Raw genomic sequence first — 8,146 nt, forward strand, 5'->3', positions numbered from 1 at the left:
ATGAGTTAATATTGATTATAAGACTTTTATTCTTACGACAATGTAGGTACTGAGAAATGCAAGTTATCTACTTGGTATATTATTGCATATCCTACACTTTTACTGGTAGATGATCTTTATATTCTTAGATTTCTGTATGCGAGCTAATGGTCGTAGCCACACGGCGGTACCCTAATAGCACAAGTAGTCCACGGGACGTCCCATTATGATCCCGTACGACCCACAACGATCCTAAAAAATCCAGGATATAAATAGGTAATCCCAGGGAAGTCCCGCTTGGGACAGGCATGGGTCTATATGCATGGGAATCCCACGGTTGTCCCGCAGGATGGCCACTAGCAACGGGAAATAGAAATTCACAAAATTATACGTATTTCTCTCATAATAAAAGAATATGTTTAAAAATCTGCAGAAAAGAAAATATAAACCATAAAATTTCGCCTGGTCCTCAGTGCTGTGGTGTGCGTTCGGAACCGTCATTTGTTTGTCACAATTGCATTGTGGTTTGTGGTATTGGAGGGAATACGTGAGGTTCAGCGGTGACGCAGTGGTTGATGTTAGTGAAATATTAAGTGCTCCAACAGATTTTAGTCTTGATTTCGGTAAGTGTGTGAAATGAAAGTTTTAGTGGTTTAAAAAAAAAGAGTTGTTGTTATTCTAGTTGTAAAAAAAATGATGAAATGGTTATCATACAGCCGTAGTACTCAATGTTTAAAGTTCAACAGAGCAGGAATGCTATGAACAAATGGGCAGATTTACAATAGGTCGGAATCTTTTAAAATATTTTTCACTTTTTATGTTTCAAATAATTATCTAAAACCTTCTTACTCTTATTTCACACTGTTATTTCATGCTGAAATTATGGCGTACAGTTTAAGAATAAGCACGCAAACTGATTTACCATAAAACCTGCATTGTTGATGTACCAAACTGATAAGCAGCCATTCAGTGTCCAGCACCAGCCTCTGGGATTTTGTTAAGATATGTGTGGTAAAGCGAAGATGAGCAAATATTGTCTAGTTATTTTTTACTAGATTTGGAGCACTAGTGTTACAAAACGCTACATAACTGATCGACTGAAGGGGCTTAGAAGCCCCGCAGGGCAAGTTGTTTTCTACCTTTGAAGTGACACATGATTTGCATGGGGAAGGTTCTAGATTACTGGTCCCCGATGTGGATTAGTAGATGGGTAGATTTCTTTCTGTACTAAAGTTTATACATTTAACTTATACAGTATTGCCGAGCGAGCGTTAGCGAGTGAAGGCGGGTTAGAGCCCCGCAGGGCACGTTGTTTTCTGTCTTTATTACTGCTCAATGGGAAGGGGGACCAGTAATCTAGAACCTTGCCTTTGCACTGCAACCATTGTTTCTAACCATTTCCCAAATCTTCAGATACAACACTTACCATCTCGTTCCTAACTTGTATTCAGCCACCTTCTGCCTTAGCAAATAGTTCCACCATAACATATACTTTCCTATGTTACTTACTCCCACATATGGTTTATGAAATTGAATGAAATGAAATATTTATTTTAATGTCTCACGATTGTGCACCGAGGCTATGGGAAACGGTGACGATGAGAAATGAATGAAGAAAGTGGGAGGAAACGGGAGAACCCGAGAAAACCCACGCACACGGTGTTTGTCCACCACAGAGTTCACTTGGCGCGAGCTGGGATCGAACCCGGGACCCCAAGCACCAGAGATGAACGCTCTACCTCTGAGCCACCGCGGCCCCATATGGTTTATGAGTTTAAACAATTATATTACCGTTTCACTATTTTTCGACCTATAAATTTTTCTTTTGGTAGAGCCGTCTGCTAAAGTTAACCCGCCAAGGTGTTAGTTAGCGAAATTGATGAACATGGATTATTTTCAATTAAAACTGCTTTCATCATATGTTTTGTGTTTCTTTTCTGTTGTGAAGTGACTTAAGCAAACACAACAGTGTTGCACTTAAAAGCAGCGCAGCAGAATCTGCCTTTTTACAAATTTTAACCGGACGTATCTCATGCAAATTTCATCATAGTGTTGAAATTTGCAAAGACGATGCAATGAAACAGTTTAAAGGCTACTGTGGAGGCTTTTTTTTTTTTTTTTTTTACGTAGCTTGAGTTACATCTCTCCACTATATTAATGTTTAAATTAAAAGTGGTTTATTTACTTTACGAAATGCAGGTCTACCTGAGCGAGCGAACGGGGTTAGAAGCCCCCCGAACATATTTGCGACTTACAACTACAAATAATAGCCGAACCCCTTCAAAACGCAACGGAGGTTGAAAGGTTAGAATTTCCAAATATCGAGACTGTGAAGCGTGATTCGGGTTATCAGGCACCAGTGACGAAAGATTTTATGCGAAGAACTAAAGTCTTAATGAAATTCAATTTGGGGGTTGCATTTTGTTTCTCCTCCAGTCTTTTACGGTTGTGATTTTGATTTAAAAAAAAAAGCAGGGTTGGCTGGTTTAAGCCAGGTGGTTTTTTCAAAAAAAAAAAAAAACTGGTTTAAACCAAAAAACGAAAATGTTCGTAAAAGTGTAAGTGTTTGTAAAATCTTGATGAACACACATTTGTGGGTTATCACGTTTCACTCCCGTATATTATTCGTATTATATTCAGACCTAAATTCCCCATTCATTACTCAAAAAGATTATACTACAAAAGCAACTCTTTTTATGTAAGTTTATAAATGTTTGTTTTGTGATTTTTTTGTAGTTATTATTGTTATGTAGGCCTAATTGCAATCAAAGAAACATTCTAAATATTGTTTTGTTTCAATGTTTACTATTAATAAAATACATCGAAATTCCGTACTTTGTGTGTGTGGGGGGGAAGGGTCATACAGACCCCACGAGAGGCATTTAGTGAAGTGAAAAGTATCTTCGATATCTATTTATGTATAAATGAGTCTGAGCCAAAGTGGACCCAAATAATTCGTATCTTTGTGATATGCAAATTAAGTCGTCACCAATATAAGTCGTTGTTAACTAACTTGAATTAAATTAGTTCTTCTGTACTCCGTAGTACTTTGAAATTGTCCATATGTAATTCAGTATAATGGTCTCACTTGTGCAACTGTTTATCTTTTTGTCCTTCCGAAATGACTCTTGAGAGCTATATTAAGAAGCATGTAAAGATCAGTACAACGTATTTTTATCAGGATTCCTTCGTGAGTTAGTCGGCAGACGTATCGCATTTGTGGCCAATTAGTCCTGGTTCCGAGTTCAAATGGAGGACAATTTCTATCGGATGTAACTCGAGAAGCAGTTTTTATTCCGCTTTAAGCTTATGTGACCCCTTCCAGCATAACCCGGCTGTTGCATAATAACATCAAGGCGAAACAAACTTATTTCTGTCCATATATGATATGAATATATAGAGCAAATTATTTAAACCAAATAAACCTGGTTTAAACCAAAAAAACCGTTTTTTTGGTTTTTTCAATAAAAACCATGGTTTTTGCCAACCCTGAAAAAAAGTGACTTAGTTGCGTTACGAAATATAGCTGAGCGAGCGAAAGGGGTGAGAAACCCCGCAGTTTTTTTTCTTTCTTTCATTAGCACAATGGTTCACTAAGCTGCAGTACCAGTTCCATGGATCGAGTTGGGGGAAATACTAAATGCCATCCCAGTTAGGCAACTTCACTCTTCACGCACTTTATTATATTTTATTCGCAAAATACGCAAACCTAATTTAATGCTAATATATTAAAATATACTAGTTTAGATTTTTTATGACAACGATTTGTAATATAAGAAAAGATAAAAGTATTGCAGTAACTCAAATTGTAAAAGCTGAGCGAGGGTTGTATTCTGAAAAGAGGAGGAAAAGAGAAAAACAATATCTGTGAAGGGTAATATTGGCTGGAACATGTTACCTTATTCTTAATCTGCACGGTGTGATTTACGTAAAAGTGGTAATTCGCAAATATAATCGAAAAATATGGATGACTATCCCAGTCATGTGTTTCTTTTATTTATATATTTAGTCAGCTTAGACAAAAGGTCTAGTGAGCTTTTGTCCTACACCCGCCAGTGAGTGATGGAAGGCGGTGTTGGATGTAAAAGTAATGGAAAGCTACAACGTATTGTGCTTACTGCTCATAAATCCTTGTTATTGCCAGGGTTGGCAGAAACCATGTTTTGTCGAAAGAAAAGAATTTGATTAAACCATATTGTTTTCACATTGTTACTTTTTGTTCAAATTGATTTCTTTATTTATTTAGGTTACATATAACTAAGTTTGTGTAGCCTTAACATCCTTATGCAACAGGAGGTTGATGAGCCCTTTCACAACATAAAAGGCTGCTCCGAAAGTAGACATCAATAAAAATGACGTAATAAAGTTAAGTCATGCGCTTAAAATACAAGTTTCGTAAAAAGCACCTTGTTCGGTTTGGTGCAATCAGTACATTAGCATAATTACAATCTGATTTTTTACTAGGGAACAACAGAATTTGGGCTTCGCCCACTTCACTTTATTCTAATACGGATAGTATTCTGTGAATCTGGATTGTCCAGTTTCAGTACAGAGCTGGGCGGTATATATATATTTTACATCGAAAAGCTCCCGCTTTAATCGTGCCGGTGTGATTTTTCATAAGCAGATATTTTGCATATTAATTTTCCTAGGGTTATGCCCTAGGCTAAAGGAGACTGATGATAATAATAAGTGAAATGGTGAAATGAAAGAAATGTAAGGAAATGGGAAAACCCCGAGGAAATCAACACACATGGTGTTAAAATTTATTTTATTGTCACTGTATAATAGCCAGTTCGCTAAAACCGACGTTTATTTCTTAAAAAAGGCTGGAACTTTAAAATTAAAACTGAAAAGTCCAATTGATAAGATGTGGATGTAGCCAATAAGGTTTCGCAACTTCTAGTTCTGAAACTTAGTCGACTATGATCCTGCCAAGTTCGGTCACCAAATATCTGGGACTAGTTCTGTTAAATAAAAAAAATAAATAAATAAATAAAAAAAATAATAAAAAAAAAAGCTCGCCCACCTCAATAATCTGTATAGTGATTTGCCATTCCAAGTCTTGTCGAGTCCATGCCATTCCAAGTTGCTGCACTCGCCATGCTCGAGAAGGCATAGCACAATAGACCTATTATCTTTGTATCCCATAACTTTTGGAACCTCATTTCACCTATTGAAATGCATGTCGAATATTATATTTCATATTCCTTCTTGTTATAACACATATCTATTGCAGAAATTTGCCAGTTTTTCTCATTCAGAAATATTATATTTCCAGAGACAGTGAGGCAACACGCGTCCAGCAAATTTGCTACAGATGCTGAGATCAAAAGACCAGTTCAAAGCTGGCTTCGTCACGCAACGGAAAGAATGAAAAGAGAGAAACGTAAGTAACATATTGACACTTTTAGGTTTGTAAATTGCTTGCTCTTGCTTAGTCGACGTGGTGAACGGAAGCTTCAAGCAATCAATTATAATACATAAAATTATTCTGTATTATAATGTAATGTATTGTTGATGTCGCACCAAAGACACCATTGTGCGACCCTACTTAATAGTTAAGAAAAGTCGTTGTAAAATTAATAATACACTCTCTTTGCATGTGTAACGCACCCGCGATAGGCATGGAAACCCATTTACGAAGTGGGATGTGTCTACTAAATACGTTTTATGACTTTTAAATAGTGTAGATGGCTATTGTAATTATTATAGTTCTGTATTTTTATCTTCATACAGGTCAGGCAGTCTTCGTTTTTAATGTTATTTTGCCATGTCCCAAGAAATCCTACACGATATACTTTCACATAAACTATAAACATGCCAAAAGACTGCTTGGGGGCGATCGTCCTTCGGGATTCTACAGGGTGTTTACTGGAGTTGACTTCTTGACTTACAAATTTTCAAAACACCACCCTGGATAAAAAAAAAAAAGGCATACTATGATATTCAAGAAGCTGTAAAATGTGTTGATAAAGCTAGTTCTTCAATATTCTGATGGAAAGAATGCATAGAAACTAGTGGGTTAAAAAAAAAAAAGGAAACACTATTGATTTTCTTTCTCGAATTACCAAGTTCTTTCAATGTTTGACCAATTAATTTTATCATCACCTACACCCAGATAATGGGACTGCCATCTTGAAGGGTCTCAAAGGAAATCTTTATATTTCTCCAGTATTAGACAATAATTTCCAGTACATTCCAATATTTCCAGTAAGAAAACCAAATACCAGTATTTCAAGTACCAGTAGACACCCTGTTCTACACCACAGTTGATTCACATTATCTTCATTGTGTGTGTGTGTGTGTGTGTGTTTGTGTGTGTGTGTGTATGTGTGTGTGTGTCCAGCGGAAATCTTGTTCTTTTTTGTACGGTTCGGGTAATTTTTGGTCATCCCATTGCAAATACTTGTATCAATATTGTATTTTGTTTATTACTTAGTTGCTCCTTTCTAACTTCTATCTCAAGGTTTGTAACAAAGTAATGCTAGTAATTTGGCTTCATATGTTCCGTTTTCCACTTTTTACATGGCATCTGATACAAAAGAAAGTAAATGAATTCAATGGATAGAGTTTTTTTTTCCTTCATTGAAACAATTTTTTACTTACGTCAAGGGATAGTAATGTTCAACAATGAATAAAAGAGACAAACATCATTATCCAAAGCTCGAACTGGAATGTGTGTGTGCCTCGATTGGCCTGGACAGTTAGCTATGTTGCTTGTCTTTGCCTTTTGGCTTGATTACTGATTTAAAGGCTAACTTTATATATTCATCGCTATGCGAACTAAATCCAAACTTGGTGTGCTTTCTCTGCTTTTTAAAGTTCGTTGTTGGTTTATAATTAATACTTAGTATTATATTCACTTCTTGTCAGAAGCGCGACTGATTCGCAGCATCACATGTACTTACATATTTCTAGCGAAAAGATTTTTCAATTCAAGCAAAACAGGTCTCATTGTCTTATGACTGGATCATAATAATAAAGCGAGTAATTCCAACAAGTGTCATCTCCCTACTACTTTCCATACATCCATACGTATTTAACGTAATTATTAGATTTTTCTGTGGCTAATTTTTTATGAATATTTGCACTCACTTCGTCTTTTAACAGAATTTTTTTCCTTTTCCATTTTGTAGGGAAAGGGGATGAACAAAGCGCGATGTTGACAGGCAAATGAATACACATAAAGTGCGATGTGACTGAAGCCGGGATGAACATGCAAATGCTCACATTATAAAACCCTAGATGTATATTTTGAAAGGGTGAAAAAATCCCTTCATGTATGATAGCTTTTGAATAAAAGATTGTACGTGTGTAACCCATTTGTTTTATTAAGCATATCTTTCTTTGCTACACAGATGCTAGATAACTACGATCCAAACGTGACCTTCGGTTATTAATGATTAATTAGGTTCATGTTTCAGAAAAGGCAGTTTTTTTTTTCCCTAGTTGAATCATGTTCCATTCTTATTTTCTTTCTATCCCTTGAGGAGAAATTTACAGCTGAACAACACTAAGTTAGTTATTATTACAAGTAATGTGGAAAAATACTATATGCAGATAACTTATATATTGTAAATAGCTACATCTTCGCTCTTATTTCGCATAGTCCCATATATGACTATGTTGAATCGTACAGATCACTTTGTCACAAGGAAGACGTCTGAAGGATTTGATGATGATACAATGTGGCGTCAAGCATCCACTGGCTACATTTTGCAGTTTATCCCGCCAACAAGGAGATTGTCCAAAGGCACCAATTGATATATTTTCTCACGAAATTTAAATTTACCTAACCATAGCTAATATCATTGGAAACGTTACTGCGGTAATAGAGAGTGCAAGTCAACTAGTCAAACAATTGCTTTTGAAATGTTTACCTATAGCCAGTGGCGTATTTAGGGGGGTGGCTTCCGGGCTTAAGCCTCCCCCCCGAAATCTTACTTAGTATAGTAAAGTAAATGAAATATCTTGCAGAATTTTCACATTTCCAGGGAAAGCCCCCCCCCCGAAAGATAGCAAAGCCCCTCCCGAAACAAAATCGTAAATACGCCACTGCCTATAGCCTATAAATATGTACCTGACGGGACTCACTGGGACTTTGAAGCGGAAGTTCATGTACAGGCCACCCTGTGGTATTGCACGATAGCTCTATCGGTAATTA

The 8,146-nt window shown here is 36.4% G+C and overlaps 1 long non-coding RNA gene across 2 annotated transcripts; it reads left to right on the forward strand.

Annotated features, from left to right (window-relative positions):
* The first annotated feature begins 456 nt into the window (after window positions 1-456).
* LOC145673468 (uncharacterized) lies at window positions 457-7,300 on the forward strand. 2 transcript variants are annotated; one of them, XR_014128774.1, is made up of 3 exons: window positions 457-602; window positions 5,261-5,368; window positions 7,119-7,300. It is a non-coding gene; the product is annotated as an uncharacterized LOC145673468 (long non-coding RNA). The 2 variants fall into 2 exon arrangements; XR_014128773.1 differs by lacking the exon at window positions 457-602 and adding an exon at window positions 731-764.
* Window positions 7,301-8,146: the final 846 nt, after the last annotated feature.

This window comes from Thermobia domestica, chromosome 16 (genome assembly GCF_964235325.1).
Source record: "Thermobia domestica chromosome 16, izTheDome1.hap1.1, whole genome shotgun sequence".
NCBI lineage: Eukaryota > Metazoa > Arthropoda > Insecta > Zygentoma > Lepismatidae > Thermobia > Thermobia domestica.